This window comes from Vitis riparia, chromosome 1 (assembly GCF_004353265.1).
Source record: "Vitis riparia cultivar Riparia Gloire de Montpellier isolate 1030 chromosome 1, EGFV_Vit.rip_1.0, whole genome shotgun sequence".
NCBI classification, from domain to species: Eukaryota; Viridiplantae; Streptophyta; class Magnoliopsida; order Vitales; family Vitaceae; genus Vitis; species Vitis riparia.
The window spans coordinates 20428907-20440374 of NC_048431.1; the positions used below are offsets into that span (position 1 = coordinate 20428907).

Below are 11468 nucleotides of genomic sequence, written 5' to 3' on the forward strand. Positions count from 1 at the left end.
TCATGTGAAATCTTGAATTTTTTTGTGTTTCTCCTAATTGGATATCATAGTTCAAGACAATGTAAGGCTGATCAGTATGTTCTTTTTTTCTTTTTTATAAGAACTTAGATTATGGAAAAATTTTCCTGACTTAGGTAGTTAGGGTTTAATGTTTTAATGCATTTATTTGACTAGACACTCTCTTCAATTTTTTCTTGTGTTAAACAATTCCTAAATATATGAAAACTAATTAGTTTAGCTAATCCTATGTTATGGCTTAACAAAGCTTAGTCCAAAGAAACTGATGTCAGTCCCTTAACTAATAAGCATTCCCTTCCCTAAATTCAATGATTATGTCTTGTGATCGAGTTCATATATGTTAGTGGCCTGTTAGTCCTTCAGCTTTTCAGCTTGCTTTTCAGCTTGCTTTTCAGGTCTTTAAATAGTTTTTTACTTTTTATTTCCTTTTGTTTTTATTACCTTTTAAAGAATAAACTTAAGCTAGAACTTAAATCTTATCAGTCCTTGTGTCCATATGAAGACAGAAAGGGTTTAGCTTTGTCTTTTACTTGAAGATAAGACCCCTCCAGCTCCAAGAACTATGGTGCGGATTGACCTCCCAATAGCCATTCATGGAGGAGAAGTTCAAATGGAACAATTAACTCATACTGATTCTTTTGAGGCCAGCATTAATGTTATTAATTACCTTTAGACATAGAATATTGAAAGTTAGTACAAAAAGTTTCATGTGTATTAGGGTTAGGGTTTTCTTAACCCTGAATCCAGGACCATTTTCCAGGGCTTTCCAAGACATTATGATTTCTTGTGAAAAATCCCATTAAACCTAAGGCATGACTATATTATATATGCAAGTGGGAATGGGCATTCTTCCCATAAAGGAAGATAGCAAATTAAACTTCTGATAATAAAGTGAGAAGTCCAGTTCCATTAGAGTCTAGGAGTTTTTCTTACTGTAAGCTCCTTGAGGACCACTTCTCAAATATTCATCTTGGAGTTAGAGAGAGAGGACAAAAGCTGAAAATTAAAAAATCAACTTTTGGACTAACCATGCAAAAGAATAGTATGTAGCAGCTTTCTTGAGACAATGAGTTGTCAAAGGTAACTCTGCCAGCACCATGGGTTCAGGTCATGGAGTCATGGCATCCACCTATATAGCTTGTTAGCAGAACATGGTTTGTCAAGAGAGTGGCATGGCACTTCAGCAACATAGATCTAAATCAAATAATAGCAAACTAGCATCACATGGTGTTTAGTGCACCCCATTTACGCTGACGAGCAGTTTACACTGACATGGAGCAAAACAAACGCAAGTTCTCCATGTGAGCTGCTGTAACTTGACACATGCTACTTTTTTGCGAGGTACCCCAGGACACATGGCCAAAATTGAATTAATCTATATAAATATTAATTTCCTGAGACCCTATTTCACGTTTTGTAGAACTATGCCGATGCATATTAATGTAAGCATGCACCTTTTAGGCTAGATAATGAAGAATGAACATAATTTTTCTACGAAGTAAAATGGTCAATGTATGTCTAGGATATTCTATGTACCTCAATTTGTACAAAACCGTCCTCTAAATTGCTTTTCCAAATAGATATAATGCATTAGTTCTCAATTCACACCCCTGGACCAAGCCCCTGAAAAGGAAACTCTCATCAAGTAGACAGAAATCCTAAATAATGAAGGTGACCATCTTTTTTACTGTTTTCACAAGTTTTTACTCCATGCAGTGAATCCTATTCAGCAACATGAACAGTACTTTTTGGTTTGCCTTCTAGTAGATAATCACGAAAGTCGAAACTTCACTGGAAGCAATGATTCCTTATGAATCAAACACCAAATGAGTAAAGTTCCTAAGGGTTTTGAGGTTTCAAAAGCACTCAATATTTAAGCACATGAAAATGGTCTAACTTTTATTAGAAAATTCTCGAGGTTTTCTGAAGAGGCCATGACAAGGGGAAAAGCTATTATAGATTTTAAGGAATCTGATGAAGAGAATATGATCATGGAAAAGTTAATGGGCCATTGAGGCTATAGTAAGGTAAAGTCAGAACCAATTTTGTTGGGAAAACATGAATATCTATTAATAATGAGACGTTTTAAGGCCTTCAAAATAGAGGGGTGGTTAGTTTTGATGTGTATAAATAAGTGAAAGAGTGCAACACCAGAACCAACAATCCAATTTTAACACAACACACGTTTGGCTTCTCACCTAAATTTATCTTTGTCAATCATGACAGTTTTTATCCTTTTTTGATTAGGAGTTGGAATAAGGTAGGTTAGCCATGGTTCATCAGTGGGGAAATTATCTTTTACTTGTTCCAATCCTCTAGTTAGCTATTTGATGGGTCTATCCAACCTATTTGGATTCGGGAAGACTATTTTATCCTAATGAATTTTAATTTTGTCATCCTTGTCTAGAGGGTTTGGATCAATATCTAGAAATGATCAGCAATCATTATTCAAAGCATCATGAGAGAAGTTTTCTATTGATGGCCATAAACAAAGCTTGTGCTTGTTCATGGAAAGGCATTGTTGGCAGTGTATCAATGGGCATTCGCATAGGTGATGGTGAGACAGACAGTGCCTCATGCTCCCCTTGTGAAGACAAAGGACTGGCTAGAATTTTCTGCGTAAGGGTTGGTTCAATTTCTAGTGATGCAGGTGCACTTGGCAATGAGACAATGTAGCAATTGGGTGTCTTGCCTTGATCACAATGGTTGATGGCAGGTTGATAGGGATTGCAGTGAACAGATTTTTTACTGGTCCATGATTCTAAATCTGGAAGCTCATCATCTCAAGAGGAACCTGTGAAGAGGAATTAATCGAAGCAGTACAAGGATAATTACTCTCATAGAAAACAACATGGTGGGATATGTAAACGTGATTGGTAGTATGATGAAGACATTGATATCCCTTATGCTGAGGACTATATCTAATGAAAACACAGGGATGGGTTTTCTTGGAAATTTTTTTATCTCCATAATTTCACAAAATAGGGAAGCAATGACAACCAAATGTCTGTCAGCCGCAATAATCTGGATGCCACTTAAAAAGCTTGTGGAATGGAGTGTCTAAGCCAAGAGTTGAATAAGGTAATCAATTAATGAGATGGGACAATTGTTAAAAGTGCATCTAACCACAATTTAAGAGGAAGATTTGCACGAAATAACATTGTAAGATCCATTTCCACAATATGTCGATGTTTTTATTCCGCCACACCATTTTGTTCAAGAGTTGTGGAACATGAAATTTGACGTAGAATTCCACACTGATTTAAGTGTTTTAGAGAGAGCATGGATTGAAATTCACCACCCCATCACTTTGAAATTTTTTTATAAGGATCAAATTGATCCTCAACCATTCTTTGAAATTTTAGAAAACCAGCATGAAAATCTGATTTCTTTCTTAAGGGAAGTAACCATGTTTATTGAGAATAATCATCATTGAATATAACATAGTAACGAAAGTGCCAAGTGGAGGCAATTGGTGTGGGTCCTGATAGGTCACAGTGGATTTTCTCTTGAGGAACAACAAAATTTTTATTAGATAAACCAAAGGGAATTTTTCAATTTTTCCCTATTTGGTAGCTAACACAAATAGTAAACATAGTAGTCCAACTAGAGACATCGATAACTTTCTTATATGATCCATGCATTGATACCAAATCTCAAAGGAGGCTTTGTTGAATATTTCTATGCTTAATGCCTTGTGGCCTTTTCTATCCAATGCGTAGAGTTGTCCCCTTTAACGCCCTGTTGCAAGATTTTTGATTGAGATCCTTTATCACAAGACCATTAGATGAGAATTCAAAAATACGTTCAGAATCATTTATCTGTTGTCCAACTGATAATAATTTTTTTTTTTTTTTTCAAATTCAAGACAACAAGCACATCTTTTAACTTTAGATTTCCATAGTCAGTTTTCAAATTTGCATTGCCAACATGAGAGATTTTAAGACAACTCCCATCACCAACATAGATTCCATCATGTCTATTATATGGTTTAGCATCATAGATATTACCTAGATCATTAGTCATGTGAGAGGTGGCACTAGATTCAGTATAAAAGTTAAGATTAGCTTCTCCATTCATGCTTATTGCAACAAACGCCAGTGGGAGATCCTCTGATGTATAGGAGTAATTGAACTTGTGCCAATACTTTGTCAGAGTGTGGTTAGGCTTTCCAAAAATTTGACAAACCATATTACTCTTTGGTTTATAAAATTGTTGCTGTCCAAAGGAGTTGTTCTTCCATCCACCATTGTTCTTGTCATTGGCCTTGTGAGTTTGATTATTGAAATTATTTCCTACATGAAACTTGCTTGCAGGAGCGAAGCCTCATCCTTCCAAGTTGAAACAACCTCCACCACGATCTCTCCTTGCACATCCTCTTTAGCTAAAGAAGGATTGGTTGTGGTTCATGAACGTTTGGTTTGCTTCAGAATTAGTCTCTAGAAGCTGATATTCATGACTTTGCAATGCCATCACAAAAGTGGCTGAAGGTTGGATAAGGAGGTTTTGTCAGCATAGCCACTTGGAAATGTTGATACTTCGGGCCAAGTCCCTTGGCAAGCTGAAAGACCTTATCAAGGTCAGAGACAAGTTTATTGATGGCTGCTAAATTGTCATAGATCTGGTTGAACTTCCTTTAATATTCTTCAATACTGAGAGATCCCTTCTTGAGGGCAACAAACTTATCTTTTAGGTGCATTTCTTGCTTCTTTGTTCTAGGAAGCAATTGATCTTCCAAAGACTTCCAAGCTTGGCGTGCAAATTCGACTCCCACAATTAAACTTAATATTTCTTTAGTTATTACACCCAAAAGCCATGAGGTGAGAAGACCATCATTGTTGATCCATGCATCATATTCTTGATTTGGTGAAAATGTTCCCTCCTTATCTTTAACTAATTCCAATGGTTTGCCAGCATCTGTGGTGTGGTGCAAGATGCACAAGGTAGAACCTGAGATGCCAAGAGGTGTCTAATTTGATTGAAATGAGGCTGGTACATTGGTGGAAGGATTGAATAGTGAGATTTGGTTTTGCTTGGGAGCCCATTTGCAATGGCGTTTATAAAGATGATGGCTCTGATGCCATGAAGAAATTCAAGGATATGGTAAGGAACCTGGTTTGTATTACATGGATTAATATTGGTACAATATACCGTGAACATGAGATATTTATAGAAATGATTGAAACATATTCCTAAACATAAGGGACTAAATAGGAGTTGCCAACTCTATTGATTGCCTTCATGATTTGAGGATTCTTCCTTCATTGTGGCTTACGAAATCCTTTAATTCTAGGAATAGAAAACATTCCTTGTGCCAATGCCTTGATCTCTGCCAAGTGCGTTTCCTTCATCAGTATGTATCAAGTGTACAATCCCCATTCTATGCTATAAGCAATGATAATACCTGGTGAACAAAGATAAGTATATATTCCTGATATACCTAAGACTGGATCCTAGGCTTTATATGAGATCAGGAGAAAGGAAATTGATGCAAGTATTAAACAAAGAGAAGTAATGAACAGTCTGCTATATCTATGTGACTGAATTAGCATTTAATTCAGAACTAATAGTGGGTGTTCAATATCTGTAGAGTTCATTAGCAGGTTTTAGTACTTGGTTTGACACTTGATGTTTCAACTGAAGCTTTGGCCTCTTAGTGTAAACCAAGTAGCAAAGAAGAAAGAAAAACCCTTTTTTTAAAAGTTATTTTATTACAATGATCCTTGTACTGTTGTTAATGATCTCTGCATTCTCTTGAAGCTCAATAATTTAAATTTTCAGATTAACATTTTTACCAAATTCTGATGGATTGATAATAAAGCTTATCAATCTTAAATCTCAAAATGCACATATACCTATTCCTACATATCGAGTAATTCCTTAACTGACCTCATTAGTATTGTTAGCATCTTGTCTGAAAGTTAAATAATCCAGAACTTGACCAAGACCTAACAAATTTGAATTACAAATCAACTCAAAAGCTTTTGCTATCAAATAAACACTTGCTGAAACCAAAATTTTAATCAAACACTAGGGTTTGTAATATTTGTTAGGGGTACCACTTGGCTGGAAAGTCATCCCAAAACATTCATACGTGTGCAAATGTAGCCCATTCATTTACGATTTTTAAACTCGACATATTGACAGTATTAAGGTTGCAGACTAAGTAAAGGGGGGCCATCTACTAGACATTTGAGTACTGTATCTTTTTAGGGTTTGCCTATTTTTTTAAAAAAAAAAATTTCTCCCCACTTCTAAGTAGAACGTTGACTTGGATCCTGACTGGTTTACTGATCGTATTGTGGCCACATTTAGTCCTAGTCACATGATCTACATAATATGAAAAATCCATGTTATTTCCAGCTTTAGCTTAGTGATCATGTTTTAAGGTTCTGCCCTTTTTTGCTCCATATTTTCCTATACTAGTTCATTTCAGTTACCTTGCAGATTAAAATGGTTCAAGTTGTTAATTTTCTTAGTTGGGAGTAAGGAAAATCGGAAGAAGGTGAAAAATTGTTTTATTCTGTATTGTAATTAATTTTTGTTTTATATATTGGACGGTATTCAACTTGATCATATCCTCGACTTTTATTTGATTGCTCCCAATTTGAGTATAGTTCAGGACTATGTAAGATTCATCATAGCTGGAGAGGGTTTATTGTTTTAACACTTCTACATAACTAACACTTTCTTCCGATTGACACTCAATAGGAAATTGTTAGTGTCAATCGCTTTATCTTGGTTTAAATAAAAGACAGGTATCATATATTTTGGAGTGTTGGCATATAGCAACCCATATATATTTAATTCTATCAAAAATAGATTTTATGCTTGTCGTAGAAAGACCTTTCTTGGTTTATAAAGGGTGCAATGTTATGTTTAATTTCTTTTTACGTAAATTGTTTTTTTTTTTTTTTTAAATTATGACTTTAACTTCAACCTTTAGGTGAATAAAAATTTAAAACTATCCCAATTCTTTAGGTCTTAAACTTTCTTAAGTTCATAGAGCATGGGTGACTGCAAGTGTACACTAGTATTTGGAGGAAAGAAAATATATAAATCCAAAAATAAAAAAGAAAAAGAAAAAAAAGAAATGCATTTTGAAAGGTAAAAATACTAAAAACAGCTATAGGAATTTAAATCAATAAAAAGTGCAAACTTTTCTTTTAAAAAAACTTAAACTTGCAAAAATACTAAAATTTAATATGAGTAAAAATATTCCAAAAAATTATTTTTGATTATTTATTTATTTATTTTTAATTGAAAAAAATTAGTAACTAAAATTCACATAAAATTAGGAATAAAATTCATGTAATTATTTGCATCAAAGTAGCAAAAACAACAAATGGTATTAGTTATATCAATATTTCATCCAAAAATTTCATATTTATTGTTTATTTTTTTAATTGTTTAAATTTTAAGAAAATTTTGATTGACATCAATTTGCTATTAGTTGATAAAGTTGATCAATTAGTACGTGTCACATGCACAACTTGTTCATATATGTGAGAATTACTATTTTGATCCATCGTATCGCTAATACCGTTCTTCCATTTACACTCCCCTTCGAAAATTGAACCTTTTCTTGCCTTGTGAGTAACCTTCTATAAGTAAAAACTTGGAGATAAACACCATTTATATTTTTGTAAAATCCAAATAACAACATTTTTGTTGATACCAATATTTCCCCGTTCTGATTAATTTATGACTTTATCAATGTTCAATTTTAAAGGCTCCATGGTGCATGGCCTTTTCATTCATGGCTGCCATAAGGTACCAATATTTTGTTTGGACGTACCCACGTAGCTATCAAGAACATACTTTTAACATAAGTTGTAGTCGAATAAATATACAAAGTGAAAACAGTCACATGTAATTAAAAATGTCAAACAATTCCCCTAAGTACTTAAATTAGTAAATCAACATGGGCGTTGCAAATTTACTTATTCCACCAATTGGGACCACAATGCTGGAAAGGTAGGTGAACTATGATCTTGTCGTCTTTCTAAAGAGCTGTCCAACGGGCTGGGCTCCCCATTTTGTCCTATGGCTTGACACGCTAAAAGGTTGAGTTGGCACGGCCCAAAGGAGAGGCCATGTTGGGCCTAAGGTTATGGCCCATCGTGCCATCATGCCAGTCCATCGTCTCGGTTCACTGACCCTTTCAAATGTCACTTTTTTATTTTTTATTTTTTTTTTCTTTTTATTACATGTTAAATGTTTATAATACCTTTTGCAATAACTATAAAAAGAGAGGGGTAAAAAAAGTAAATAAATAGTTACTTTTACTTTTTTCATATTAATTATTTATATTACCCCTCCCAACAACCATATATCCACTAGCTTAAAGAATAAATAAATAAACCATTCTCTATTAATATTTTTTTATGTCAAATATCTATAATATCAATTTCAACAATTATATAACGACTAGTTTTAGGAGTAAATAAGTAAATGACTCATTATTATTTTTTTATATTTTATTTCCTTTTATATTCCATTATTTTAAATTTATTGTTATTTTGATAAAAAAAAAATACAAATTCAAATATATATTTTTTTACCATTTTTAAAAACAAAAAAAATTAACAATTCTATAAATTTTACAATTATAAACTTGATAAATATAAATATAAAAAATAAAAAGTATAATTATTAAAGGTGTTTAAAGTAACAAAAAGAAATTTAATTTATTAATGAAAAAAATTTAAGATAAAATGACTTAAAAAATTAAATTAAAAATTTTAACAAAGTGAGTGGCCCATCCTCCATGGGCCATCGACATAGCCTACCGGCACGAGTTGTTGGCACGACACGACACAACATGGTTGGCATAGCACGACACCGCATGATTGACCTATGGGCTTATAGGCTATGCCATACCAACTATTTGGTTTGGATGAGACAACCTGACTTGACACAATTTTAAAGTGGGTCGTGCCAGCCCAACATGTTAGCTCATAATGGCCTGCTAAACATTGGGTAGTGTCAACCCAACATGACCTTTTGGACAACTCACATTTTCTCTCTCTTAATCAAGGTTTGAAATATTGGCAAATGCAAATATATTGGTATTTGGATTTTACTGATATATTAGAAATATCGGAGAAATATTCGGTGGATATTTTGATAAAAATTTCGATGAGGTGAAAATTATTCAAAATAAGTAAAAATACACATATTAAAGTTATTTTGTAAGTGTAATTGGTACAAGTATGGTTAATAAGAAAAATATCCGTAAGTAAAGATATATTAGTCTTAATATATAATTTATTATTTATCTTATCAAATTAATTTTAATTTATAAAATATTAGAACTTCATTATTATTATTATTTTTATATTTTAGTATTTTTTTAATAAATTATATTTTTAATATTTTAAAATAAAGACATTCAAAATTAAAAGGATAAATAGAAAAAATTTTAAAAATTGAAATGATAGTTATTTTTTAAAATAGGATTAATGAGATAAAAATTGATACATTTAACATTAAAATTATAATTTATTTAGTTTAAGTATATTTAATAATGTAAAATAAAGGATGATGCATATATGATTTTTTAATATTTATATTATTTATATTTAATTATCATATAAATGATATAAAAAAAGATTTGTTAAAAAATTTATAACGTTGGTTTTTATATTTTTATTAATCAATTAAATAAAATTTAAAATTTTTTATTTTTATAAATGAACTTTAAAATATTTAAATTGAGTATAGATTACAAATGACATGTTAGCCTAGTGGTACCTAGGGATCAATCTAAGCTTGTTAGCCTAGGCTTCGGTTCGCGGCAAAATACGGCCAATATCGCCGATATACCTGATAAAATGGACGATATTTTCGCCTCGCAATATTTCAAACACTGCTCTTGATGACCAATAGCAGCCCAAATCTCGTAACTGTTATGAGATTAGAATATGTTTCACATTGTAATTATTTTTGTATGAAATTAATTAAAGTTCCAACCTTAATGATCCATATACAATAACAAAATGCATGTATGAAGAAATTTTTTATTACAATAGTAAGGTTTTGAAGCCAAATCACTTGGTCGGTTCTTGACTTTGAAATACATAGAAATAAACTTTATATGTATCTTGCAAGAAAGAATACGAACCTGATCAGCCCCCAGCAATACACTCTAATTCATCTCCACTTCCATGATTGCTTTGTTCAGGTATTCATTCCTTTCTGTCCAGCAATACTAGTTGTCCTTGTAAGATTTTTTTAAGTCATTGGATTAATACTGCAGGGATGTGATGCATCAATCTTGCTTGATGATTCCTCCTCCATTCAAAGTGAGAAAAATGCACCTAATAATTTGAATTCAGTTAGAGGATATGAAGTCATAGACCACGTAAAGTCTCAAGTGGAGAGCAACTGTCCCGGCATTGTATCTTGTGCTGACATTCTTGCAGTGGCAGCCCGAATGGATCCGTTGCTGTAAGTATACCTTTAATGTTATTACCGTAAGCATGATCATGTCTCTTGATTGTTTTTTATGTATTGATTCCATAATGATATTGTCAATTCTTTTATGTATACATGAAATAGGTTGGAGGGCCAACATGGACAGTGAAGCTTGGAAGAAGAGACTCCGCCACTTCAGGCCTCAGCCAAGCTTCCAACAACCTTCCTAATTTCAGAGATAGCCTTGATAGGCTTATTTCCTTGTTTGGTAGCAAAGGTTTGAGTACAAGATACATGGTTGCCCTTTCAGGTAGGTGGAATAAATTTGAATTCACTTTTGGTCATGTATACGACTTAATGCAAATTAATTCACTGAATGGAATACAGGAATTCCCACACAATAGGCCAAGCAAGATGTGTGACATTCCAGGATAGGATATACTACAATGGAACTAATATTGACGCCAGCTTTGCTAGTACCAGAAGATGCTGTTGTCCTTCTAATAATGGGGATGGTGATGACAATCTTGCAGCCCTAGATTTGGTCACACCCTGAAAGTGAATATAAGAATGCAGTGAGAATGAAAAGACTTGGCATATTCTATTATTGGGTTTGAGCTATTTATACAAGAAAGTCTAATTGAATTTTGACCTAACTACTTACAAGTGCAACCGTATATCAGTTAGGAACTATAACAGTGTAACAGTTATGAGCTATGAGTTAGTTTGGGTCAAGTCAGTTCTGTTTAACCCTTGTTGGTTATTATCCCCTCGCAAGTGCACAAAGCAAGGAACATCATAGAGCTTTGTTCTGAACATATAAAACTGTGCACTTGAAACATACTCGGTGAAGACATCCACAACTTACTCAGCCGAAGAAACATAGTAAATATGGAGATCATGTTGAAGAACTTTATCTTGAATAAATGCAGGTTGAGTTCTTTATGCTTGGTGCGGGCATGAAATACTGAATTTGCAGCAAGGGCAATTGCACTTTTGCTGTCACACCAGCTCAAGGGAGGCGTATTCTT

At 33.2% G+C, this 11468-nt stretch overlaps 1 pseudogene; it reads left to right on the forward strand.

Annotated features, from left to right (window-relative positions):
* The first annotated feature begins 10117 nt into the window (after positions 1-10117).
* LOC117920936 lies at positions 10118-10993 on the forward strand (annotated as a pseudogene).
* Positions 10994-11468: the final 475 nt, after the last annotated feature.